Genomic DNA, 23,342 nt, shown 5'->3' with positions numbered 1-23,342 from the left:
CCCTATCCCAAATCATACTTATTTTGCATAGGCGATACCATGGTCATGAAGATTGTTCTCCCAAGGTGAGGTTCATTCATTGCATTCTGGGTATGCTGACCCCTGTGATTTCCCCAAATGTGGGAAACTCGACAGCATTATTTGTGGTAGTGGGGGACTGTGTTTGTGCTTTCCTCTGGTCAGCTCTGGAAAAAGTCAGATTTCTTTGTCTCAGATCTTCCTCTAGCCTTGTTCTTCTTTCGAGAGTTCCCTTGTGCTACCTCAGTTGGATCTCTTTCACTTGACAGGGGGGTGCCCGAACAGCGACCCTCCCCAGCTCTAGCCCAACTCCTACTTACCTGCCAGGTGAGATACTATGATTATGAAGGTGCTTCTCCCAGGGCAAGGCTCACCCATTGCACTCTGGGTGTGCTGCCCCTGCGATTTCCCCAAATGTGGGAAACTTGACTGCATAATTTGTGTTTCCCCTGGTCGGCTCTCGTATAATTCAGATCTCTTTGTCTCAGGTCTCTCTCCAGCCTAGTTTGCTGTCTGTTTCCACTTCTCTTTTCTTGAGCCGCTCCCTTCTATGCCCTTGCGCACTATCCTGACTTCTCCTCCTGTCTGCTTACTTTGTGCCTTCCAACGCACAATGCGATCTACAGGTAGTGCTGCAGGGCCCAGACCCTTTTACTTGCCTTACAGAGCAGCTCTGGAGCTGTTACAGTGCCCAGCTGCTGCAAGAAATCAGCTTGAATGCTTCAGGGGCTGGGGCATAGCCAACATGAGCCCCACACCAAAGGAGGGTGGAGGTGTTTAATGCAAACTAGGGGTCAGCCAAGCGCCGCAAAAGGCCACCATGCCCTGCACGCCCCTTTTCTCTTTTCATATGCAGACGAGGGTTGAAGCCAACTTTGACCCACTGCTTGGATGACATCACCATATGCAAATCCCTCTGCGGCAGGCCTTCCCCCAGGAATGCTTGCACTAGTTGTTGCATTTGGTTTGTTGTTTGGGGGTGCTTCAGTATTAGGCAGCCTTCTGCCCTCCCATGTTCATCTGAAAATATATGTTCTCCCTGCAGTTGTTGTCCCAAGATGAGAGTTCCCTTGTGCTGCCTCAGTTGAATCTCCTTTACTTGACAGAGATGTGCATGAGCAGCGGCCCTCCCCAGCCCTAGTCCAAATCATACTTATTTTGTATAGGAGATACCATGGTCATGAAGATTTTTCTCCCAGGGTGAGGTTCATTCATTGCATTTTGGGTATGCTGACCCCTGTGATTTCCCCAAATGTGGGAAACTTGACTGCATTATTTGTGGTAGTGGGAGACTGTGTTTGTGCTTTCCTCTGGTCAGCTCTGGTAAAAGTCAGATTTCTTTGTCTCAGATTTTCCTTTAGCCTTGTTCTTCTTTCGAGAGTTCCCTTGTGCTGCCTCAGTTGGATCTCCTTCACTTTACAGGGGGGTGCCCGAGCAGCGACCCTCCCCAGCTCTAGCCCAACTCCTACTTACCTGCCAGGTGAGATACTATGATCATGAAGGTGCTTCTCCCAGGGCAAGGCTCACCCATTGTACTCTGGGTGTGCTGCTCCTGCGATTTCCCCAAATGTGGGAAACTTGACTGCATAATTTGTGTTTCCCCTGGTCGGCTCTCGTATAATTCAGATCTCTTTGTCTCAGGTCTCTCTCCAGCCTAGTTTGCTGTCTGTTTCCACTTCTCTTTTCTTCAGCCGCTCCCTTCTATACCCTTGTGCACTATCCTGACTTCTCCTCCCGTCTGCTTACTTTGTGCCTTCCAATGCACAATGCAAACTACAGGTAGTGCTGCAGGGCCCACACCCTTTTACTTGCCTTACAGAGCAGCTCTGGAGCTGTTGCAGTGCCAAGCTGCTGCAAGAAATCAGCTTGAATGCTTCAGGGGCTGGGGCATAGCCAACATGAGCCCCACACCGAAGGAGGGTGGAGGTGTTTAATGCAAACTAGGGGTCAGACAAGCGCAGCAAAAGGCCACCATGCCCTGCGCGCCCCTTTTCTGTTTTCATATGCAGACGAGGGTTGAAGCCAACTTTGACCCACTGCTTGGATGACATCACCATATGCAAATCCATCTGCGGCAGGCCTTCCCCCAGGAATGCTTGCACTAGTTGTTGCATTTGGTTTGTTGTTTGGGGGTGCTTCAGTATTAGGCAGCCTTCTGCCCTCCCATGTTCATCTGAAAATATGTGTTCTCCCTGCAGTTATTGTCCCTAGATGAGAGTTCCCTTGTGCTGCCTCAGTTGAATCTCCTTAACTTGACAGAGATGTGCCTGAGCAGCGGCCCTCCCCAGCTCTATCCCAAATCATACTTATTTTGCATAGGAGATACCATGGTCATGAAGATTATTCTCCCAGGGTGAGGTTAATTCATTGCATTCTGGGTATGCTGACCCCTGTGATTTCCCCAAATGTGGGAAACTCGACTGCTTTATTTGTGGTAGTGGGGGACTGTGTTTGTGTTTTCCTCTGGTCAGCTCTGGTAAAAGTCAGATTTCTTTGTTTCAGAGCCTTGTTCTTCTTTTGAGAGTTCCCTTGTGCTGCCTCAGTTGGATCTCCTTCACTTGACAGGGGGGTGCCCGAGCAGAGACCCTCCCCAGCTCTAGCCCAACTCCTACTTACCTGCCAGGTGAGATACTATGATCATGAAGGTGCTTCTCCCAGGGCAAGGCTCACCCATTGCACTCTGGGTGTGCTGCCCCTGCGATTTCCCCAAATGTGGGAAACTTGACTGCATAATTTGTGTTTCCCCTGGTCGGCTCTCGTATAATTCAGATCTCTTTGTCTCAGGTCTCTCTCCAGCCTAGTTTGCTGTCTGTTTCCACTTCTCTTTTCTTCAGCCGCTCCCTTCTATGCCCTTGTGCACTATCCTGACTTCCCCGTCTGCTTACTTTGTGCCTTCCAATGCACAATGCAAACTACAGGTAGTGCTGCAGGGCCCACACCCTTTTACTTGCTTTACAGAGCAGCTCTGGAGCTGTTACAGTGCCCAGCTGCTGCAAGAAATCAGCTTGAATGCTTCAGGGGCTGGGGCATAGCCAACATGAGCCCCACACCGAAGGAGGGTGGAGGTGTTTAATGCGAACTAGGGGTCATCCAAGCGCCGCAAAAGGCAGCCATGCCCTGCACACCCCTTTTTTATTTTCATATGCAGACGAGGGTTGAAGCCAACTTTGACCCACTGCTTGGATGACATCACCATATGCAAATCCGTCTGCTGCAGGCCTTCCCCCAGGAATGCTTGCACTAGTAGTTGCATTTGGTTTGTTGTTTGGGGGTGCTTCAGTATTAGGCAGCCTTCTGCCCTCCCATGTTCATCTGAAAATATGTGTTCTCCCTGCAGTTGTTGTCCCCAGATGAGAGTTCCCTTGTGCTGCCTCAGTTGAATCTCCTTTACTTGACAGAGATGTGCCTGAGCAGCGGCCCTCCCCAGCCCTATCCCAAATCATACTTATTTTGCATAGGAGATACCATGGTCATGAAGATTGTTCTCCCAGGGTGAGGTTCATTCATTGCACTCTGGGTATGCTGACCCCTGTGATTTCCCCAAATGTGGGAAACTCGACTGCATTATTTGTGGTAGTGGGGGACTGTGTTTGTGCTTTCCTCTGGTCAGCTCTGGTAAAAGTCAGATTTCTTTGTCTCAGATCTTCCTCTAGCCTTGTTCTTCTTTCGAGAGTTCCCTTGTGCTGCCTCAGTTGGATCTCCTTCACTTGACAGGGGGTGCCCGAGCAGCAATCCTCCACAGCTCTAGCCCAACTCCTACTTACCTGCCAGGTGAGATACTATGATCTTCACTGTTAGGGCAATCAGGATGTGGAATTCCCTGCCAGGGAAGGTGGTAATGGCGGACTCTGTAATTGGATTTAAAAAAGGAATGGATACATTTCTGAATGAAAAAGCTATCCAAGGTTATAATACTTAAAATATCAACATGGTTAATCCGGGGGTAACATGAGTTATAGTAGCTAACTAGTCATAAAACATTATTCAGCAAGTATGTAGAATCATCACAACTTAAAACAGGTTGAACACGATGGGCAATTTGCCTCTATTCAACCTCAAAAACTATGTTACCATATGTTACTATATTACTATGTTACTGTAGTATACAGAACACCACAATGTAATGAGCAGTGATAGTGAGCACTGATGAGGATACTAGAACTGACACTGAGCAGCAAGATGCAGCACTGGACTATTAGTAATGTACTGTAGTATGCTGAGCACCACAATGCAGCACAAGACAATGAGCAGTGATACTGAGCACTGATGAGGATACTACTGAGAACTGACACTGAGCAGGAGAGACACACTACTAGTATTACTGAGCAGCAATAAGTAACCACTGATACTGAGCACTGATATTGAGATTTCCACTGAGAGAACATAGCCACGTCCTCTCCGCTCTCTCTTCAATGCACGAGTAAAAATGGCGGCAACGCGCAGCTCTTTATATGGAATCCGAATCTCGCGAGAATCCGACAGCGGGATGATGACATTTTCCCTTGTTCAGGTTTTCCGAGTCAGGCAGGAACAACCGAGCCTGCCTCGGACCAGTGTAAACCACGTGGAGTTCGTCGGGAATTCGGTTCTCGGAGAACCGAACCCGCTCCTCTATATATACTATATTACTATGTTACTGTAGTATACAGAACACCACAATGCAATGAGCAGTGATAGTGAGCACTGATGAGGATACTAGAACTGACACTGAGCAGCAAGATGCAGCACTGGACTATTAGTAATGTACTGTAGTATGCTGAGCACCACAATGCAGCACAAGACAATGAGCAGTGATACTGAGCACTGATGAGGATACTACTGAGAACTGACACTGAGCAGGAGAGACACACTACTAGTATTACTGAGCAGCAATAAGTAACCACTGATACTGAGCACTGATATTGAGATTTCCACTGAGAGAACATAGCCACGTCCTCTCCGCTCTCTCTTCAATGCACGAGTAAAAATGGCAGCAACGCGCAGCTCTTTATATGGAATCCGAATCTCACGAGAATCTGACAGCGGGATGATGACATTTTCCCTTGTTCAGGTTTTCCGAGTCAGGCAGGAACAACCGAGCCTGCCTCGGACCAATGTAAACCACGTGGAGTTCGTGGGGAATTCGGTTCTCGGAGAACCGAACCCACTCCTCTCTACCTTATACCCATCAATTGTTTTTATTTTCAATCTAAGCCCCTGCAGTTTTCTGTAAGCATCTGCTTCGCTATGATGATCAACAAGTCACAAGGGCAAACACTCAGGGCTTGAGGCGTAGATCTTAGGACCAGCTGCTACAAGCATGGCAGAGGTGTCACTATCACTGGTGACACCCAGAGAGGTGGCGAGGGAGATTGTAATGCAGTGCGCGCAGATAAACAGCGCAATGGTAAAAAGGAGGCATGGTTTCATAGGTAGGGGCGTGGCCTGGTGGCCTGAATCTACATTTTGTTGCTCCGGGTGTCCCGGGGGTTGGGGCTGCACCCGGGGACTAGTGTGTGAGCGGTGCTGGCTCCTGCACAGTGACAGGGCATGGCCACCCAGCATGACGCCTCCCTTCTTGACCATGCTGTAATTGCAGTCGCACTGCAGTTCAGCGTGATCATAAAAAATGGTGTAGGCTCCTGCTGGTGCAGACTGTAGAGAAAAGCTGCTGTGACCACGCCCCCTGTGTCTCCTCCGTTGCAGACCCCATTTTGAAGCCTTGCCCCCGGACTAAGAGAAAAGAATGCCCTTGCGCACTATCCTGACTTCTCCTCCCGTCTGCTTAATTTGTGCCTTCCAACGCACAATGCGAACAACAGGTGGTGCTGCAGGGCCCACACACTTTTACTTGCCTTACAGAACAGCTCTGGAGCTGTTACAGTGCCCAGCTGCTGCAAGAAATCAGCTTGAATGCATCAGGGGATGGGGCATGGCCAACATGAGCCCCACACCAAAGGAGGGTGGGGGTGTTTAATGCGAACTAGGGGTCATCCAAGCACTGCAAAAGGCCGCCATGCCCTGCATGCCCCTTTTCTCTTTTCATATGCAGATGAGGGTTCCAGTCAACTTTGGCCCACTGCTTGGATTTACATCACCGTATGCAAATCCGTCTGCTGCAGACCTTCCCCCAGGAGTGCTTGTACTAGTTGTTGCATATGGGCCCTCATTCCGAGTCGTTCGCTCTGTAAATTTCATCGCATCGCAGTGAAATTCTGCTTAGTACGCATGCGCAATATTCGCACTGCGACTGCGCCAAGTAATTTTACAATGAAGAAAGTATTTTTACTCACGGATTTTTCTTCGCTCCGGCGATCGTAATGTGATTGACAGGAAATGGGTGTTACTGGGCGGAAACAGGCCGTTTTATGGGCGTGTGGGAAAAAACGCTACAGTTTCCGGAAAAAACGCAGGAGTGGCCGGAGAAACGGGGGAGTGTCTGGGCGAACTCTGGGAGTGTTTGTGACGTCAAACCAGGAACGACAAGCACTGAACTGATCGCAGATGCAGAGTAAGTCTGAAGCTACTCTGAAACTGCTAAGTAGTTTGTAATCGCAATATTGCGAATACATCGGTCGCAATTTTAAGAAGCTAAGATTCACTCCCAGTAGGCGGCGGCTTAGCGTGTGTAACTCTGCTAAAATCGCCTTGCGAGCGATCAACTCGGAATGAGGGCCATGGTTTGATATTTGATGGTGCTTCAGTATTAGGCAGCCTTCCGCCCTCCCATGTTCATCTGAAAAGATGTGGTCTCCCTGCAGTTGTTGTCCCCAGATGAGAGTTCCCTTGTGCTGCCTCAGTTGAATCTCCTTTACTTGACAGAGATGTGCCTGAGCAGCGGCCCTCACCAGCCCTATCCCAAATCATACTTATTTTGCATAGGAGATACCATGGTCATGAAGATTGTTCTCCCAGGGTTAGGTTCATTCATTGCATTCTGGGTATGCTGACCCCTGTGATTTTCCCAAATGTGGGAAACTCGACTGCATTATTTGTGGTAGTGGGGGACTGTGTTTGTGCTTTCCTCTGGTCAGCTCTGGTAAAAGTCAGATTTCTTTGTCTCAGATCTTCCTCTAGCCTTGTTCTTCTTTCGAGAGTTCCCTGGTGCTGCTTCAGTTGGATCTCCTTCACTTCACAGGGGGGAACCCGAGCAGCGACCCTCCCCAGCTCTAGCCCAACTCCTACTTACCTGCCAGGTGAGATACTATGATCATGAAGGTGCTTCTCCCAGGGCAAGGCTCAACCATTGCACTCTGGGTGTGCTGCTCCTGCGATTTCCCCAAATGTGGGAAACTTGACTGCATAATTTGTGTTTCCCCTCGTCGGCTCTCGTATAATTCAGATCTCTTTGTCTCAGGTCTCTCTCCAGCCTAGTTTGCTGTCTGTTTCCACTTCTCTTTTCTTGAGCCGCTCCCTTCTATGCCCTTGCGCACTATCCTGACTTCTCCCGTCTGCTTACTTCGTGCCTTCCAACGCACAATGCGAACTACAGGTAGTGCTGCAGGGCCCACACCCTTTTACTTGCCTTACAGAGTAGCTCTGGAGCAGTTACAGTGCCCAGCTGCTGCAAGAAATCAGCTTTAATGCTTCAGGGGCTGGGGCATAGCCAACATGAGCCCCACACCGAAGGAGGGAGGAGGTGTGTAATGCAAACTAGGGGTCATCCAAGCGCTGCAAAAGGCCGCCATGCCCTGCACGCCCCTTTTCTCTTTTCATATGCAGACGAGGGTTGAAGCCAACTTTGACCCACTGCTTGGATGACATCACCATATGCAAATCCATCTGCTGCAGGCCTTCCCCCAGGAATGCTTGCACTAGTTGTTGCATTTGGTTTGTTGTTTGGGGGTGCTTCAGTATTAGGCAGCCTTCTGCCCTCACATGTTCATCTGAAAATATGTGTTCTCCCTGCAGTTGTTGTCCCCAGATGAGAGTTCCCTTGTGCTGCCTCAGTTGAATCTCCTTTACTTGACAGAGATGTGCCTGAGCAGCGGCCCTCCCCAGCCCTATCCCAAATCATACTTATTTTGCATAGGCGATACCATGGTCATGAAGATTGTTCTCCCAGGGTGAGGTTCATTCATTGCATTCTGGGTATGCTGACCCCTGTGATTTCCCCAAATGTGGGAAACTCGACTGCATTATTTGTGGTAGTGGGGGACTGTGTTTGTGCTTTCCTCTGGCCAGCTCTGGAAAAAGTCAGATTTCTTTGTCTCAGATCTTCCTCTAGCCTTGTTCTTCTTTCGAGAGTTCCCTTGTGCTGCCTCAGTTGGATCTCTTTCACTTGACAGGGGGGTGCCCGAACAGCGACCCTCCCCAGCTCTAGCCCAACTCCTACTTACCTGCCAGGTGAGATACTATGATCATGAAGGTGCTTCTCCCAGGGCAAGGCTCACCCATTGCACTCTGGGTGTGCTGCCCCTGCGATTTCCCCAAATGTGGGAAACTTGACTGCATAATTTGTGTTTCCCTTGGTCGGCTCTCGTATAATTCAGATCTCTTTGTCTCAGGTCTCTCTCCAGCCTAGTTTGCTGTCTGTTTCCACTTCTCTTTTCTTCAGCCGCTCCCTTCTATACCCTTGTGCACTATCCTGACTTCTCCTCCCGTCTGCTTACTTTGTGCCTTCCAATGCACAATGCAAACTACAGGTAGTGCTGCAGGGCCCACACCCTTTTACTTGCCTTACAGAGCAGCTCTGGAGCTGTTACAGTGCCCAGCTGCTGCAAGAAATCAGCTTGAATGCTCCAGGGGATGGGGCATGGCCAACATGAGCCCCACACCAAAGGAGGGTGGAGGTGTTTAATGCGAACTAGGGGTCATCCAAGCACCGCAAAAGGCCGCCATGCCCTGCACGCCCCTTTTCTCTTTTCATATGCAGATGAGGGTTGAAGCCAACTTTGACCCACTGCTTGGATGACATCACCGTATGCAAATCCGTCTTCTGCAGAACTTCCCCCAGGAATGCTTGCACTAGTTGTTGCATTTGGTTTGTTGTTTGGGGGTGCTTCAGTATTAGGCAGCCTTCTGCCCTCCCATGTTCATCTGAAAATATGTGTTCTCCCTGCAGTTGTTGTCCCCAGATGAGAGTTCCCTTGTGCTGCCTCAGTTAAATCTCCTTTACTTGACAGAGATGTGCATGAGCAGCGGCCCTCCCCAGCCCTATTCCAAATCATACTTATTTTGCATAGGAGATACCATGGTCATGAAGATTTTTCTCCCAGGGTGAGGTTCATTCATTGCATTTTGGGTATGCTGACCCCTGTGATTTCCCCAAATGTGGGAAACTCAACTGCATTATTTGTGGTAGTGGGGGACTGTGTTTGTGCTTTCCTCTGGTCAGCTCTGGTAAAAGTCAGATTTCTTTGTCTCAGATTTTCCTCTAGCCTTGTTCTTCTTTCGAGAGTTCCCTTGTGCTGCCTTAATTGGATCTCCTTCACTTTACAGGGGGGTACCCTAGCAGCGACCCTCCCCAGCTCTAGCCCAACTCCTACTTACCTGCCAGGTGAGATACTATGATCATGAAGGTGCTTCTCCCAGGGCAAGGCTAACCCATTGCACTCTGGGTGTGCTGCTCCTGCGATTTCCCCAAATGTGGGAAACTTGACTGTATAATTTGTGTTTCCCCTGGTCGGCTCTCGTATAATTCAGATCTCTTTGTCTCAGGTCTCTCTCCAGCCTAGTTTGCTGTCTGTTTCCACTTCTCTTTTCTTGAGCCGCTTACTTCTATGCCCTTGCGCACTATCCTGACTTCTCCTCCTGTCTGCTTACTTTGTGCCTTCCAACGCACAATGCGAACTACAGGTAGTGCTGCAGGGCCCACACCCTTTTACTTGCCTTACAGAGCAGCTCTGGAGCTGTTACAGTGCCCAGCTGCTGCAAGAAATCAGCTTGAATGCTTCAGGGGCTGGGGCATAGCCAACATGAGCCCCACACCAAAGGAGGGTGGAGGTGTTTAATGCAAACTAGGGGTCAGCCAAGCGCCGCAAAAGGCCACCATGCCCTGCACGCCCCTTTTCTCTTTTCATATGCAGACGAGGGTTGAAGCCAACTTTGACCCACTGCTTGGATGACATCACCATATGCAAATCCATCTGCGGCAGGCCTTCCCCCAGGAATGCTTGCACTAGTTGTTGCATTTGGTTTGTTGTTTGGGGGTGCTTCAGTATTAGGCAGTCCTCTGCCCTCCCATGTTCATCTGAAAATATATGTTCTCCCTGCAGTTGTTGTCCCAAGATGAGAGTTCCCTTGTGCTGCCTCAGTTGAATCTCCTTTACTTGACAGAGATGTGCATGAGCAGCGGCCCTCCCCAGCCCTATTCCAAATCATACTTATTTTGCATAGGAGATACCATGGTCATGAAGATTTTTCTCCCAGGGTGAGGTTCATTCATTGCATTTTGGGTATGCTGACCCCTGTGATTTCCCCAAATGTGGGAAACTTGACTGCATTATTTGTGGTAGTGGGAGACTGTGTTTGTGCTTTCCTCTGGTCAGCTCTGGTAAAAGTCAGATTTCTTTGTCTCAGATCTTCCTCTAGCCTTGTTCTTCTTTCGAGAGTTCCCTGGTGCTGCCTCAGTTGGATCTCCTTCACTTCACAGGGGGGAACCCGAGCAGCGACCCTCCCCAGCTCTAGCCCAACTCCTACTTACCTGCCAGGTGAGATACTATGATCATGAAGGTGCTTCTCCCAGGGCAAGGCTCAACCATTGCACTCTGGGTGTGCTGCTCCTGCGATTTCCCCAAATGTGGGAAACGTGACTGCATAATTTGTGTTTCCCCTCGTCGGCTCTCGTATAATTCAGATCTCTTTGTCTCAGGTCTCTCTCCAGCCTAGTTTGCTGTCTGTTTCCACTTCTCTTTTCTTGAGCCGCTCCCTTCTATGCCCTTGCGCACTATCCTGACTTCTCCCGTCTGCTTACTTCGTGCCTTCCAACGCACAATGCGAACTACAGGTAGTGCTGCAGGGCCCACACCCTTTTACTTGCCTTACAGAGTAGCTCTGGAGCAGTTACAGTGCCCAGCTGCTGCAAGAAATCAGCTTGAATGCTTCAGGGGCTGGGGCATAGCCAACATGAGCCCCACACCGAAGGAGGGTGGAGGTGTGTAATGCGAACTAGGGGTCATCCAAGCGCTGCAAAAGGCCGCCATGCCCTGCACGCCCCTTTTCTCTTTTCATATGCAGACGAGGGTTGAAGCCAACTTTGACCCACTGCTTGGATGACATCACCATATGCAAATCCATCTGCTGCAGGCCTTCCCCCAGGAATGCTTGCACTAGTTGTTGCATTTGGTTTGTTGTTTGGGGGTGCTTCAGAGTAGCTCTGGAGCAGTTACAGTGCCCAGCTGCTGCAAGAAATCAGCTTGAATGCTTCAGGGGCTGGGGCATAGCCAACATGAGCCCCACACCGAAGGAGGGTGGAGGTGTGTAATGCGAACTAGGGGTCATCCAAGCGCTGCAAAAGGCCGCCATGCCCTGCACGCCCCTTTTCTCTTTTCATATGCAGACGAGGGTTGAAGCCAACTTTGACCCACTGCTTGGATGACATCACCATATGCAAATCCATCTGCTGCAGGCCTTCCCCCAGGAATGCTTGCACTAGTTGTTGCATTTGGTTTGTTGTTTGGGGGTGCTTCAGTATTAGGCAGCCTTCTGCCCTCACATGTTCATCTGAAAATATGTGTTCTCCCTGCAGTTGTTGTCCCCAGATGAGAGTTCCCTTGTGCTGCCTCAGTTGAATCTCCTTTACTTGACAGAGATGTGCCTGAGCAGCGGCCCTCCCCAGCCCTATCCCAAATCATACTTATTTTGCATAGGCGATACCATGGTCATGAAGATTGTTCTCCCAAGGTGAGGTTCATTCATTGCATTCTGGGTATGCTGACCCCTGTGATTTCCCCAAATGTGGGAAACTCGACTGCATTATTTGTGGTAGTGGGGGACTGTGTTTGTGCTTTCCTCTGGTCAGCTCTGGAAAAAGTCAGATTTCTTTGTCTCAGATCTTCCTCTAGCCTTGTTCTTCTTTCGAGAGTTCCCTTGTGCTGCCTCAGTTGGATCTCTTTCACTTGACAGGGGGGTGCCCGAACAGCGACCCTCCCCAGCTCTAGCCCAACTCCTACTTACCTGCCAGGTGAGATACTATGATCATGAAGGTGCTTCTCCCAGGGCAAGGCTCACCCATTGCACTCTGGGTGTGCTGCCCCTGCGATTTCCCCAAATGTGGGAAACTTGACTGCATAATTTGTGTTTCCCCTGGTCGGCTCTCGTATAATTCAGATCTCTTTGTCTCAGGTCTCTCTCCAGCCTAGTTTGCTGTCTGTTTCCACTTCTCTTTTCTTGAGCCGCTCCCTTCTATGCCCTTGCGCACTATCCTGACTTCTCCTCCTGTCTGCTTACTTTGTGCCTTCCAACGCACAATGCGATCTACAGGTAGTGCTGCAGGGCCCAGACCCTTTTACTTGCCTTACAGAGCAGCTCTGGAGCTGTTACAGTGCCCAGCTGCTGCAAGAAATCAGCTTGAATGCTTCAGGGGCTGGGGCATAGCCAACATGAGCCCCACACCAAAGGAGGGTGGAGGTGTTTAATGCAAACTAGGGGTCAGCCAAGCGCCGCAAAAGGCCACCATGCCCTGCACGCCCCTTTTCTCTTTTCATATGCAGACGAGGGTTGAAGCCAACTTTGACCCACTGCTTGGATGACATCACCATATGCAAATCCATCTGCGGCAGGCCTTCCCCCAGGAATGCTTGCACTAGTTGTTGCATTTGGTTTGTTGTTTGGGGGTGCTTCAGTATTAGGCAGCCTTCTGCCCTCCCATGTTCATCTGAAAATATATGTTCTCCCTGCAGTTGTTGTCCCAAGATGAGAGTTCCCTTGTGCTGCCTCAGTTGAATCTCCTTTACTTGACAGAGATGTGCATGAGCAGCGGCCCTCCCCAGCCCTATTCCAAATCATACTTATTTTGCATAGGAGATACCATGGTCATGAAGATTTTTCTCCCAGGGTGAGGTTCATTCATTGCATTTTGGGTATGCTGACCCCTGTGATTTCCCCAAATGTGGGAAACTTGACTGCATTATTTGTGGTAGTGGGAGACTGTGTTTGTGCTTTCCTCTGGTCAGCTCTGGTAAAAGTCAGATTTCTTTGTCTCAGATTTTCCTTTAGCCTTGTTCTTCTTTCGAGAGTTCCCTTGTGCTGCCTCAGTTGGATCTCCTTCACTTTACAGGGGGGTACCCGAGCAGCGACCCTCCCCAGCTCTAGCCCAACTCCTACTTACCTGCCAGGTGAGATACTATGATCATGAAGGTGCTTCTCCCAGGGCAAGGCTCACCCATTGTACTCTGGGTGTGCTGCTCCTGCGATTTCCCCAAATGTGGGAAACTTGACTGCATAATTTGTGTTTCCCCTGGTCGGCTCTCGTATAATTCAGATCTCTTTGTCTCAGGTCTCTCTCCAGCCTAGTTTGCTGTCTGTTTCCACTTCTCTTTTCTTCAGCCGCTCCCTTCTATACCCTTGTGCACTATCCTGACTTCTCCTCCCGTCTGCTTACTTTGTGCCTTCCAATGCACAATGCAAACTACAGGTAGTGCTGCAGGGCCCACACCCTTTTACTTGCCTTACAGAGCAGCTCTGGAGCTGTTGCAGTGCCAAGCTGCTGCAAGAAATCAGCTTGAATGCTTCAGGGGCTGGGGCATAGCCAACATGAGCCCCACACCGAAGAAGGGTGGAGGTGTTTAATGCAAACTAGGGGTCAGACAAGCGCAGCAAAAGGCCACCATGCCCTGCACGCCCCTTTTCTGTTTTCATATGCAGACGAGGGTTGAAGCCAACTTTGACCCACTGCTTGGATGACATCACCATATGCAAATCCATCTGCGGCAGGCCTTCCCCCAGGAATGCTTGCACTAGTTGTTGCATTTGGTTTGTTGTTTGGGGGTGCTTCAGTATTAGGCAGCCGTCTGCCCTCCCATGTTCATCTGAAAATATGTGTTCTCCCTGCAGTTGTTGTCCCTAGATGAGAGTTCCCTTGTGCTGCCTCAGTTGAATCTCCTTAACTTGACAGAGATGTGCCTGAGCAGCGGCCCTCCCCAGCTCTATCCCAAATCATACTTATTTTGCATAGGAGATACCATGGTCATGAAGATTATTCTCCCAGGGTGAGGTTCATTCATTGCATTCTGGGTATGCTGACCCCTGTGATTTCCCCAAATGTGGGAAACTCGACTGCTTTATTTGTGGTAGTGGGGGACTGTGTTTGTGTTTTCCTCTGGTCAGCTCTGGTAAAAGTCAGATTTCTTTGTTTCAGAGCCTTGTTCTTCTTTTGAGAGTTCCCTTGTGCTGCCTCAGTTGGATCTCCTTCACTTGACAGGGGGGTGCCCGAGCAGAGACCCTCCCCAGCTCTAGCCCAACTCCTACTTACCTGCCAGGTGAGATTCTATGATCATGAAGGTGCTTCTCCCAGGGCAAGGCTCACCCATTGCACTCTGGGTGTGCTGCCCCTGCGATTTCCCCAAATGTGGGAAACTTGACTGCATAATTTGTGTTTCCCCTGGTCGGCTCTCGTATAATTCAGATCTCTTTGTCTCAGGTCTCTCTCCAGCCTAGTTTGCTGTCTGTTTCCACTTCTCTTTTCTTCAGCCGCTCCCTTCTATACCCTTGTGCACTATCCTGACTTCTCCTCCCGTCTGCTTACTTTGTGCCTTCCAATGCACAATGCAAACTACAGGTAGTGCTGCAGGGCCCACACCCTTTTACTTGCCTTACAGAGCAGCTCTGGAGCTGTTACAGTGCCCAGCTGCTGCAAGAAATCTGCTTGAATGCTTCAGGGGATGGGGCATGGCCAACATGAGCCCCACACCAAAGGAGGGTGGAGGTGTTTAATGCGAACTAGGGGTCATCCAAGCACCGCAAAAGGCCGCCATGCCCTGCACGCCCCTTTTCTCTTTTCATATGCAGATGAGGGTTGAAGCCAACTTTGACCCACTGCTTGTATGACATCACCGTATGCAAATCCGTCTTCTGCAGAACTTCCCCCAGGAATGCTTGCACTAGTTGTTGCATTTGGTTTGTTGTTTGGGGGTGCTTCAGTATTAGGCAGCCTTCTGCCCTCCCATGTTCATCTGAAAATATGTGTTCTCCCTGCAGTTGTTGTCCCCAGATGAGAGTTCCCTTGTGCTGCCTCAGTTGAATCTCCTTTACTTGACAGAGATGTGCATGAGCAGCGGCCCTCCCCAGCCCTATTCCAAATCATACTTATTTTGCATAGGAGATACCATGGTCATGAAGATTGTTCTCCCAGGGTGAGGTTCATTCATTGCATTTTGGGTATGCTGACCCCTGTGATTTCCCCAAATGTGGGAAACTCAACTGCATTATTTGTGGTAGTGGGGGACTGTGTTTGTGCTTTCCTCTGGTCAGCTCTGGTAAAAGTCAGATTTCTTTGTCTCAGATTTTCCTCTTGCCTTGTTCTTCTTTCGAGAGTTCCCTTGTGCTGCCTCAGTTGGATCTCCTTCACTTGACAGGGGGGTACCCGAGCAGCGACCCTCCCCAGCTCTAGCCCAACTCCTACTTACCTGCCAGGTGAGATACTATGATCATGAAGGTGCTTCTCCCAGGGCAAGGCTCACCCATTGCACTCTGGGTGTGCTGCTCCTGCGATTTCCCCAAATGTGGGAAACTTGACTGCATAATTTGTGTTTCCCCTGGTCGGCTCTCGTATAATTCAGATCTCTTTGTCTCAGGTCTCTCTCCAGCCTAGTTTGCTGTCTGTTTCCACTTCTCTTTTCTTCAGCCGCTCCCTTCTATACCCTTGTGCACTATCCTGACTTCTCCTCCCGTCTGCTTACTTTGTGCCTTCCAATGCACAATGCAAACTACAGGTAGTGCTGCAGGGCCCACACCCTTTTACTTGCCTTACAGAGCAGCTCTGGAGCTGTTAAAGTGCCCAGCTGCTGCAAGAAATCAGCTTGAATGCTTCAGGGGCTGGGGCATAGCCAACATGAGCCCCACACCGAAGGAGGGTGGAGGTGTTTAATGCAAACTAGGGGTCGGTCAAGCGCCGCAAAAGGCCACCATGCCCTGCACGCCCCTTTTCTGTTTTCATATGCAGACGAGGGTTGAAGCCAACTTTGACCCACTGCTTGGATGACATCACCATATGCAAATCCATCTGCGGCAGGCCTTCCCCCAGGAATGCTTGCACTAGTTGTTGCATTTGGTTTGTTGTTTGGGGGTGCTTCAGTATTAGTCAGCCTTCTGCTCCACCCTCCTTTGGTGTGGGGCTCATGTTGGCCATGTCCCATCCCCTGAAGCATTCAAGCAGATTTCTTGCAGCAGCTGGGCACTGTAACAGCTCCAGAGCTGCTCTGTAAGGCAAGTAAAAGGGTGTGGGCCCTGCAGCACTACCTGTAGTTTGCATTGTGCATTGGAAGGCACAAAGTAAGCAGACGGGAGGAGAAGTCAGGATAGTGCACAAGGGTATAGAAGGGAGCGGCTGAAGAAAAGAGAAGTGGAAACAGACAGCAAACTAGGCTGGAGAGAGATCTGAGACAAAGAGATCTGAATTATACGAGAGCCGACCAGGGGAAACACAAATTATGCAGTCAAGTTTCCCACATTTGGGGAAATCGCAGGGGCTGCACACCCAGAGTGCAATGGGTGAGCCTTGCCCTGGGAGAAGCACCTTCATGATCATAGTATCTCACCTGGCAGGTAAGTAGGAGTTGGGCTAGAGCTGGGGAGGGTCGCTGCTCGGGCACCCCCCTGTTAAGTGAAGGAGATCCAACTGAGGCAGCACAAGGGAACTCTCAAAAGAAGAACAAGGCTAGAGGAAGATCTGAAACAAAGAAATCTGACTTTTACCAGAGCTGACCAGAAGAAAACACAAACACAGTCCCCCACTACCACAAATAAAGCAGTCGAGTTTCCCACATTTGGGGAAATCACAGGGGTCAGCATACCCAAAATGCAATGAATGAACCTCACCTCGACTGCTTTATTTGTGGTAGTGGGGGACTGTGTTTGTGTTTTCTTCTGGTCAGCTCTGGTAAAAGTCAGATTTCTTTGTTTCAGATCTTCCTCTAGCCTTGTTCTTCTTTTGAGAGTTCCCTTGTGCTGCCTCAGTTGGATCTCCTTCACTTAACAGGGGGGTGCCCGAGCAGCGACCCTCCCCAGCTCTAGCCCAACTCATACTTACCTGCCAGGTGAGATACTATGATCATGAAGGTGCTTCTCCCAGGGCAAGGCTCACCCATTGCACTCTGGGTGTGCTGCCCCTGCGATTTCCCCAAATGTGGGAAACTTGACTGCATAATTTGTGTTTCCCCTGGTCGGCTATCGTATAATTCAGATCTCTTTGTCTCAGATCTCTCTCCAGCCTAGTTTGCTGTCTGTTTCCACTTCTCTTTTCTTCAGCCGCTCCCTTCTATACCCTTGTGCACTATCCAGACTTCTCCTCCCGTCTGCTTACTTTGTGCCTTCCAATGCACAATGCAAACTACAGGTAGTGCTGCAGGGCCCACACCCTTTTACTTGCCTTACAGAGCAGCTCTTGAGCTGTTACAGTGCCCAGCTGCTGCAAGAAATCTGCTTGAAAGCTTCAGGGGATGGGGCATGGCCAACATGAGCCCCACACCAAAGCAGGGTGCAGCAGAAGGCTGCCTAATACTGAAGCACCCCCAAACAACAAACCAAATGCAACAACTAGTGCAAGCATTCCTGGGGGAAGGCCTGCCGCAGATGGATTTGCATATGGTGATGTCATCCAAGCAGTGGGTCAAAGTTGGCTTCAACCCTCATCTGCATATGAAAACAGAAAAGGGGCGTGCAGGGCATGGTGGCCTTTTGCGGCGCTTGACTGACCCCTAGTTTGCATTAAACACCTCCACCCTCCTTCGGTGTGGGGCTGATGTTGGCTATGCCCCAGCCCCTGAAGCATTCAAGCTGATTTCTTGCAGCAGCTGGGCACTGTAACAGCTCCAGAGCTGCTCTGTAAGGCAAGTAAAAGGGTGTGGGCCCTGCAGCACTACCTGTAGTTTGCATTGTGCATTGGAAGGCACAAAGTAAGCAGACGGGAGGAGAAGTCAGGATAGTGCACAAGGGTATAGAAGGGAGCGGCTGAAGAAAAGAGAAGTGGAAACAGACAGCAAACTAGGCTGGAGAGAGACCTGAGACAAAGAGATCTGAATTATACGAGAGCCGACGAGGGGAAACACAAATTATGCAGTCAAGTTTCCCACATTTGGGGAAATCGCAGGAGCAGCACACCCAGAGTACAATGGGTGAGCCTTGCCCTGGGAGAAGCACCTTAATGATCATAGTATCTCACCTGGCAGGTAAGTAGGAGTTGGGCTAGAGCTGGGGAGGGTCGCTGCTCGGGTACCCCCCTGTAAAGTGAAGGAGATCCAACAAAGGCAGCACAAGGGAACTCTCGAAAGAAGAACAAGGCTAGAGGAAAATGTGAGACAAAGAAATCTGACTTTTACTAGAGCTGACCAGAGGAAAGCACAAACACAGTCCCCCACTACCACAAATAATGCAGTTGAGTTTCCCACATTTGGGGAAATCACAGGGGTCAGCATACCCAAAATGCAATGAATGAACCTCACCCTGGGAGAACAATCTTCATGACCATGGTATCTCCTATGCAAAATAAGTATGATTTGGGATAGGGCTGGGGAGGGCCGCTGCTCAGGCACATCTCTGTCAAGTAAAGGAGATTCAACTGAGGCAGCACAAGTGAACTCTCATCTGGGGACAACAACTGCAGGGAGAACACATATTTTCAGATGAACATGGGAGGGCGGAAGGCTGCCTAATACTGAAGCACCCCAAACAACAAACCAAATGCAACAACTAGTACAAGCATTCCTGGGGGAAGGTCTGCAGAAGACGGATTTGCATACGGTGATGTCATCCAAGCAGTGGGCCAAAGTTGGCTGGAACCCTCATCTGCATATGAAAAGAGAAAAGGGGTATGCAGGGCATGGCGGCCTTTTGCGGCGCTTGGATGACCCTTAGTTCGCATTAAACACCTCCACCCTCCGTCGGTGTGGGGCTCATGTTGGCTATGCCCCAGCCCCTGAAGCATTCAAGCTGATTTCTTGCAGCAGCTGGGCACTGTAACAGCTCCAGAGCTGCTCTGAAAGGCAAGTAAAAGGGTGTGGGCCCTGCAGCACTACCTGTAGTTTGCATTGTGCGTTGGAAGGCACAAAGTAAGCAGACAGGAGAAGTCAGGAGAGTGCACAAGGGCATAGAAGGCAGCGGCTCAAGAAAAGAGAAGTGGAAACAGACAGCAAACTAGGCTGGAGAGAGACCTGAGACAAAGAGATCTGAATTATACGAGTAGCCGACTAGAGGAAACACAAATTATGCAGTCAAGTGTCCCACATTTGGGGAAATCGTAGGAGCAGCACACCCAGAGTGCAATGGGTGAGCCTTGCCCTGGGAGAAGCACCTTCCTGATCATAGTATCTCACCTGGCAGGTAAGTAGGAGTTGGGCTAGAGATGGGGAGGGTCGCTGCTCGGGCACCCCCCTGTCAAGTGAAGGTCTGCAGAAGACGGATTTGCATACGGTGATGTCATCCAAGCAGTGGGTCAAAGTTGGCTTCAACCCTCATCTGCATATGAAAAGAGAAAAGGGGCGTGCAGGGCATGGCGGCCTTTTGCGGTGCTTGGATGACCCCTAGTTCGCATTAAACACCTCCACCCTCCTTTGGTGTGGGGCTCATGTTGGCCATGCCCCATCCCCTGAAGATGAACATGGGAGGGCAGAAGGCTGCCTAATACTGAAGCACCCCCAAACAACAAACCAAATGCAACAACTAGTGCAAGCATTCCTGGGGGAAGGCCTGCCGCAGATGGATTTGCATATGGTGATGTCATCCAAGCAGTGGGTCAAAGTTGGCTTCAACCCTCGTCTGCATATGAAAAGAGAAAAGGGGCGTGCAGGGCATGGTGGCCTTTTGCGGCGCTTGGCTGACCCCTAGTTTGCATTAAACACCTCCACCCTCCTTTGGTGTGGGGCTCATGTTGGCTATGCCCCAGCCCCTGAAGCATTCAAGCTGATTTCTTGCAGCAGCTGGGCACTGTAACAGCTCCAGAGCTGCTCTGTAAGGCAAGTAAAAGGGTGTGGGCCCTGCAGCACTACCTGTAGTTTGCATTGTGCATTGGAAGGCACAAAGTAAGCAGACGGGAGGAGAAGTCAGGATAGTGCACAAGGGTATAGAAGGGAGCGGCTGAAGAAAAGAGAAGTGGAAACAGACAGCAAACTAGGCTGGAGAGAGACCTGAGACAAAGAGATCTGAATTATACGAGAGCCGACGAGGGGAAACACAAATTATGCAGTCAAGTTTCCCACATTTGGGGAAATCGCAGGAGCAGCACACCCAGAGTGCAATGGTTGAGCCTTGCCCTGGGAGAAGCACCTTCATGATCATAGTATCTCACCTGGCAGGTAAGTAGGAGTTGGGCTAGAGCTGGGGAGGGTCGCTGCTCGGGTTCCCCCCTGTGAAGTGAAGGAGATCCAACTGAGGCAGCACCAGGGAACTCTCGAAAGAAGAACAAGGCTAGAGGAAGATCTGAGACAAAGAAATCTGACTTTTACCAGAGCTGACCAGAGGAAAGCACAAACACAGTCCCCCACTACCACAAATAATGCAGTCGAGTTTCCCACATTTGGGAAAATCACAGGGGTCAGCATACCCAGAATGCAATGAATGAACCTCACCCTGGGAGAACAATCTTCATGACCATGGTATCTCCTATGCAAAATAAGTATGATTTGGGATAGGGCTGGTGAGGGCAGCTGCTCAGGCACATCTCTGTCAAGTAAAGGAGATTCAACTGAGGCAGCACAAGTGAACTCTCATCTGGGGACAACAACTGCAGGGAGACCACATCTTTTCAGATGAACATGGGAGGGCGGAAGGCTGCCTAATACTGAAGCACCATCAAATATCAAACCATATGCAACAACTAGTACAAGCACTCCTGGGGGAAGGTCTGCAGCAGACGGATTTGCATACGGTGATGTTATCCAAGCAGTGGGCCAAAGTTGACTGGAACCCTCATCTGCATATGAAAAGAGAAAAGGGGCATGCAGGGCATGGCGGCCTTTTGCAGTGCTTGGATGACCCCTAGTTCGCATTAAACACCTCCCCCCTCCTTTGGTGTGGGGCTCATGTTGGCCATGCCCCATCCCCTGAAGCATTCAAGCTGATTTCTTGCAGCAGCTGGGCACTGTAACAGCTCCAGAGCTGCTCTGTAAGGCAAGTAAAAGGGTGTGGGCCCTGCAGCACTACCTGTAGTTTGCATTGTGCATTGGAAGGCACAAAGTAAGCAGACGGGAGGAGAAGTCAGGATAGTGCACAAGGGTATAGAAGGGAGCGGCTGAAGAAAAGAGAAGTGGAAACAGACAGCAAACTAGGCTGGAGAGAGACCTGAGACAAATAGATCTGAATTATACGAGAGCCGACCAGGGGAAACACAAATTATGCAGTCAAGTTTCCCACATTTGGGGAAATCGCAGGGGCAGCACACCCAGAGTGCAATGGGTGAGCCTTGCCCTGGGAGAAGCACCTTCATGATCATAGTATCTCACCTGGCAGGTAAGTAGGAGTTGGGCTAGAGCTGGGGAGGGTCGCTGCTCGGGTACCCCCCTGTCAAGTGAAGGAGATCCAACTGAGGCAGCACAATGGAACTCTCGAAAGAAGAACAAGGCTAGAGGAAAATCTGAGACAAAGAAATCTGACTTTTACCAGAGCTGACCAGAGGAAAGCACAAACACAGTCCCCCACTACCACAAATAATGCAGTCAAGTTTCCCACATTTGGGGAAATCACAGGGGTCAGCATACCCAAAATGCAATGAATGAACCTCACCCTGGGAGAACAATCTTCATGACCATGGTATATCCTATGCAAAATAAGTATGATTTGGAATAGGGCTGGGGAGGGCCGCTGCTCATGCACATCTCTGTCAAGTAAAGGAGATTCAACTGAGGCAGCACAAGGGAACTCTCATCTGGGGACAACAACTGCAGGGAGAACACATATTTTCAGATGAACATGGGAGGGCAGAAGGCTGCCTAATACTGAAGCACCCCCAAACAACAAACCAAATGCAACAACTAGTGCAAGCATTCCTGGGGGAAGTTCTGCAGAAGACGGATTTGCATACGGTGATGTCATCCAAGCAGTGGGTCAAAGTTGGCTTCAACCCTCATCTGCATATGAAAAGAGAAAAGGGGCGTGCAGGGCATGGCGGCCTTTTGCGGTGCTTGGATGACCCCTAGTTCGCATTAAACACCTCCACCCTCCTTTGGTGTGGGGCTCATGTTGGCCATGCCCCATCCCCTGAAGCATTCAAGCTGATTTCTTGCAGCAGCTGGGCACTGTAACAGCTCCAGAGCTGCTCTGTAAGGCAAGTAAAAGGGTGTGGGCCCTGCAGCACTACCTGTAGTTTGCATTGTGCATTGGAAGGCACAAAGTAAGCAGACGGGAGGAGAAGTCAGGATAGTGCACAAGGGTATAGAAGGGAGCGGTTGAAGAAAAGAGAAGTGGAAACAGACAGCAAACTAGGCTGGAGAGAGACCTGAGACAAAGAGATCTGAATTATACGAGAGCCGACCAGGGGAAACACAAATTATGCAGTCAAGTTTCCCACATTTGGGGAAATCGCAGGGGCAGCACACCCAGAGTGCAATGGGTGAGCCTTGCCCTGGGAGAAGCACCTTCATGATCATAGTATCTCACCTGGCAGGTAAGTAGGAGTTGGGCTAGAGCTGGGGAGGGTCGCTGTTCGGGCACCCCCCTGTCAAGTGAAAGAGATCCAACTGAGGCAGCACAAGGGAACTCTCGAAAGAAGAACAAGGCTAGAGGAAGATCTGAGACAAAGAAATCTGACTTTTACCAGAGCTGACCAGAGGAAAGCACAAACACAGTCCCCCACTACCACAAATAATGCAGTCAAGTTTCCCACATTTGGGGAAATCACAGGGGTCAGCATACCCAAAATGCAATGAATGAACCTCACCCTGGGAGAACAATCTTCATGACCATGGTATATCCTATGCAAAATAAGTATGATTTGGAATAGGGCTGGTGAGGGCAGCTGCTCAGGCACATCTCTGTCAAGTAAAGGAGATTCAACTGAGGCAGCACAAGTGAACTCTCATCTGGGGACAACAACTGCAGGGAGACCACATCTTTTCAGATGAACATGGGAGGGCGGAAGGCTGCCTAATACTGAAGCACCATCAAATATCAAACCATATGCAACAACTAGTACAAGCACTCCTGGGGGAAGGTCTGCAGCAGACGGATTTGCATACGGTGATGTTATCCAAGCAGTG

At 50.0% G+C, this 23,342-nt stretch overlaps 30 non-coding genes and 4 pseudogenes across 30 annotated transcripts; 24 read left to right on the top strand and 10 right to left on the bottom strand.

Moving 5' to 3' along the window:
• Positions 1 to 14: 14 nt before the first annotated feature.
• Positions 15 to 178, top strand: LOC135040274 (U1 spliceosomal RNA). The gene has a single exon (XR_010234204.1). It is a non-coding gene; the product is annotated as a U1 spliceosomal RNA (small nuclear RNA).
• A 152-nt stretch (positions 179 to 330) lies between these two features.
• On the top strand, positions 331 to 493 carry LOC135040314 (U1 spliceosomal RNA). The gene has a single exon (XR_010234242.1). It is a non-coding gene; the product is annotated as a U1 spliceosomal RNA (small nuclear RNA).
• Positions 494 to 1,167: 674 nt separating this feature from the next.
• On the top strand, positions 1,168 to 1,331 carry LOC135040276 (U1 spliceosomal RNA). Its single transcript, XR_010234206.1, has one exon. It is a non-coding gene; the product is annotated as a U1 spliceosomal RNA (small nuclear RNA).
• Positions 1,332 to 1,483: 152 nt separating this feature from the next.
• LOC135040308 (U1 spliceosomal RNA) lies at positions 1,484 to 1,646 on the top strand. Its single transcript, XR_010234237.1, has one exon. It is a non-coding gene; the product is annotated as a U1 spliceosomal RNA (small nuclear RNA).
• A 674-nt stretch (positions 1,647 to 2,320) lies between these two features.
• Positions 2,321 to 2,484, top strand: LOC135040403 (U1 spliceosomal RNA). Its single transcript, XR_010234308.1, has one exon. It is a non-coding gene; the product is annotated as a U1 spliceosomal RNA (small nuclear RNA).
• A 142-nt stretch (positions 2,485 to 2,626) lies between these two features.
• Positions 2,627 to 2,789, top strand: LOC135040288 (U1 spliceosomal RNA). The gene has a single exon (XR_010234218.1). It is a non-coding gene; the product is annotated as a U1 spliceosomal RNA (small nuclear RNA).
• A 670-nt stretch (positions 2,790 to 3,459) lies between these two features.
• LOC135040373 (U1 spliceosomal RNA) lies at positions 3,460 to 3,623 on the top strand. Its single transcript, XR_010234280.1, has one exon. It is a non-coding gene; the product is annotated as a U1 spliceosomal RNA (small nuclear RNA).
• A 3,239-nt stretch (positions 3,624 to 6,862) lies between these two features.
• LOC135040384 (U1 spliceosomal RNA) lies at positions 6,863 to 7,026 on the top strand. Its single transcript, XR_010234289.1, has one exon. It is a non-coding gene; the product is annotated as a U1 spliceosomal RNA (small nuclear RNA).
• Positions 7,027 to 7,178: 152 nt separating this feature from the next.
• LOC135040332 (U1 spliceosomal RNA) lies at positions 7,179 to 7,314 on the top strand (annotated as a pseudogene).
• Positions 7,315 to 8,012: 698 nt separating this feature from the next.
• LOC135040388 (U1 spliceosomal RNA) lies at positions 8,013 to 8,176 on the top strand. The gene has a single exon (XR_010234293.1). It is a non-coding gene; the product is annotated as a U1 spliceosomal RNA (small nuclear RNA).
• A 152-nt stretch (positions 8,177 to 8,328) lies between these two features.
• LOC135040301 (U1 spliceosomal RNA) lies at positions 8,329 to 8,491 on the top strand. Its single transcript, XR_010234230.1, has one exon. It is a non-coding gene; the product is annotated as a U1 spliceosomal RNA (small nuclear RNA).
• Positions 8,492 to 9,165: 674 nt separating this feature from the next.
• Positions 9,166 to 9,329, top strand: LOC135040376 (U1 spliceosomal RNA). The gene has a single exon (XR_010234282.1). It is a non-coding gene; the product is annotated as a U1 spliceosomal RNA (small nuclear RNA).
• Positions 9,330 to 9,481: 152 nt separating this feature from the next.
• Positions 9,482 to 9,644, top strand: LOC135040322 (U1 spliceosomal RNA). Its single transcript, XR_010234250.1, has one exon. It is a non-coding gene; the product is annotated as a U1 spliceosomal RNA (small nuclear RNA).
• Positions 9,645 to 10,318: 674 nt separating this feature from the next.
• LOC135040413 (U1 spliceosomal RNA) lies at positions 10,319 to 10,482 on the top strand. The gene has a single exon (XR_010234318.1). It is a non-coding gene; the product is annotated as a U1 spliceosomal RNA (small nuclear RNA).
• A 152-nt stretch (positions 10,483 to 10,634) lies between these two features.
• LOC135040349 (U1 spliceosomal RNA) lies at positions 10,635 to 10,770 on the top strand (annotated as a pseudogene).
• Positions 10,771 to 11,790: 1,020 nt separating this feature from the next.
• LOC135040406 (U1 spliceosomal RNA) lies at positions 11,791 to 11,954 on the top strand. The gene has a single exon (XR_010234311.1). It is a non-coding gene; the product is annotated as a U1 spliceosomal RNA (small nuclear RNA).
• Positions 11,955 to 12,106: 152 nt separating this feature from the next.
• Positions 12,107 to 12,269, top strand: LOC135040287 (U1 spliceosomal RNA). The gene has a single exon (XR_010234217.1). It is a non-coding gene; the product is annotated as a U1 spliceosomal RNA (small nuclear RNA).
• A 674-nt stretch (positions 12,270 to 12,943) lies between these two features.
• Positions 12,944 to 13,107, top strand: LOC135040412 (U1 spliceosomal RNA). The gene has a single exon (XR_010234317.1). It is a non-coding gene; the product is annotated as a U1 spliceosomal RNA (small nuclear RNA).
• A 152-nt stretch (positions 13,108 to 13,259) lies between these two features.
• On the top strand, positions 13,260 to 13,422 carry LOC135040307 (U1 spliceosomal RNA). The gene has a single exon (XR_010234236.1). It is a non-coding gene; the product is annotated as a U1 spliceosomal RNA (small nuclear RNA).
• A 674-nt stretch (positions 13,423 to 14,096) lies between these two features.
• On the top strand, positions 14,097 to 14,260 carry LOC135040402 (U1 spliceosomal RNA). The gene has a single exon (XR_010234307.1). It is a non-coding gene; the product is annotated as a U1 spliceosomal RNA (small nuclear RNA).
• A 142-nt stretch (positions 14,261 to 14,402) lies between these two features.
• Positions 14,403 to 14,565, top strand: LOC135040311 (U1 spliceosomal RNA). The gene has a single exon (XR_010234239.1). It is a non-coding gene; the product is annotated as a U1 spliceosomal RNA (small nuclear RNA).
• A 674-nt stretch (positions 14,566 to 15,239) lies between these two features.
• On the top strand, positions 15,240 to 15,403 carry LOC135040275 (U1 spliceosomal RNA). Its single transcript, XR_010234205.1, has one exon. It is a non-coding gene; the product is annotated as a U1 spliceosomal RNA (small nuclear RNA).
• Positions 15,404 to 15,555: 152 nt separating this feature from the next.
• Positions 15,556 to 15,718, top strand: LOC135040296 (U1 spliceosomal RNA). Its single transcript, XR_010234225.1, has one exon. It is a non-coding gene; the product is annotated as a U1 spliceosomal RNA (small nuclear RNA).
• An 828-nt stretch (positions 15,719 to 16,546) lies between these two features.
• On the bottom strand, positions 16,547 to 16,709 carry LOC135040306 (U1 spliceosomal RNA). Its single transcript, XR_010234235.1, has one exon. It is a non-coding gene; the product is annotated as a U1 spliceosomal RNA (small nuclear RNA).
• Positions 16,710 to 17,177: 468 nt separating this feature from the next.
• Positions 17,178 to 17,340, top strand: LOC135040280 (U1 spliceosomal RNA). Its single transcript, XR_010234210.1, has one exon. It is a non-coding gene; the product is annotated as a U1 spliceosomal RNA (small nuclear RNA).
• Positions 17,341 to 18,195: 855 nt separating this feature from the next.
• Positions 18,196 to 18,331, bottom strand: LOC135040336 (U1 spliceosomal RNA; annotated as a pseudogene).
• A 152-nt stretch (positions 18,332 to 18,483) lies between these two features.
• On the bottom strand, positions 18,484 to 18,647 carry LOC135040408 (U1 spliceosomal RNA). Its single transcript, XR_010234313.1, has one exon. It is a non-coding gene; the product is annotated as a U1 spliceosomal RNA (small nuclear RNA).
• Positions 18,648 to 19,317: 670 nt separating this feature from the next.
• Positions 19,318 to 19,481, bottom strand: LOC135040327 (U1 spliceosomal RNA). The gene has a single exon (XR_010234254.1). It is a non-coding gene; the product is annotated as a U1 spliceosomal RNA (small nuclear RNA).
• Positions 19,482 to 20,316: 835 nt separating this feature from the next.
• Positions 20,317 to 20,452, bottom strand: LOC135040331 (U1 spliceosomal RNA; annotated as a pseudogene).
• A 152-nt stretch (positions 20,453 to 20,604) lies between these two features.
• On the bottom strand, positions 20,605 to 20,768 carry LOC135040356 (U1 spliceosomal RNA). The gene has a single exon (XR_010234265.1). It is a non-coding gene; the product is annotated as a U1 spliceosomal RNA (small nuclear RNA).
• Positions 20,769 to 21,442: 674 nt separating this feature from the next.
• On the bottom strand, positions 21,443 to 21,605 carry LOC135040291 (U1 spliceosomal RNA). The gene has a single exon (XR_010234221.1). It is a non-coding gene; the product is annotated as a U1 spliceosomal RNA (small nuclear RNA).
• A 152-nt stretch (positions 21,606 to 21,757) lies between these two features.
• LOC135040395 (U1 spliceosomal RNA) lies at positions 21,758 to 21,921 on the bottom strand. Its single transcript, XR_010234300.1, has one exon. It is a non-coding gene; the product is annotated as a U1 spliceosomal RNA (small nuclear RNA).
• Positions 21,922 to 22,595: 674 nt separating this feature from the next.
• Positions 22,596 to 22,758, bottom strand: LOC135040285 (U1 spliceosomal RNA). Its single transcript, XR_010234215.1, has one exon. It is a non-coding gene; the product is annotated as a U1 spliceosomal RNA (small nuclear RNA).
• A 152-nt stretch (positions 22,759 to 22,910) lies between these two features.
• On the bottom strand, positions 22,911 to 23,074 carry LOC135040394 (U1 spliceosomal RNA). The gene has a single exon (XR_010234299.1). It is a non-coding gene; the product is annotated as a U1 spliceosomal RNA (small nuclear RNA).
• Between the last annotated feature and the right edge of the window lie 268 nt (positions 23,075 to 23,342).

The sequence above is a fragment of the Pseudophryne corroboree genome, unplaced genomic scaffold (assembly GCF_028390025.1).
Source record: "Pseudophryne corroboree isolate aPseCor3 unplaced genomic scaffold, aPseCor3.hap2 scaffold_739, whole genome shotgun sequence".
Classification (NCBI taxonomy): domain Eukaryota; kingdom Metazoa; phylum Chordata; class Amphibia; order Anura; family Myobatrachidae; genus Pseudophryne; species Pseudophryne corroboree.
The sequence above is the reverse complement of the archived record's forward strand: the minus strand, read 5'-3'. Positions and strand labels throughout refer to the sequence as shown.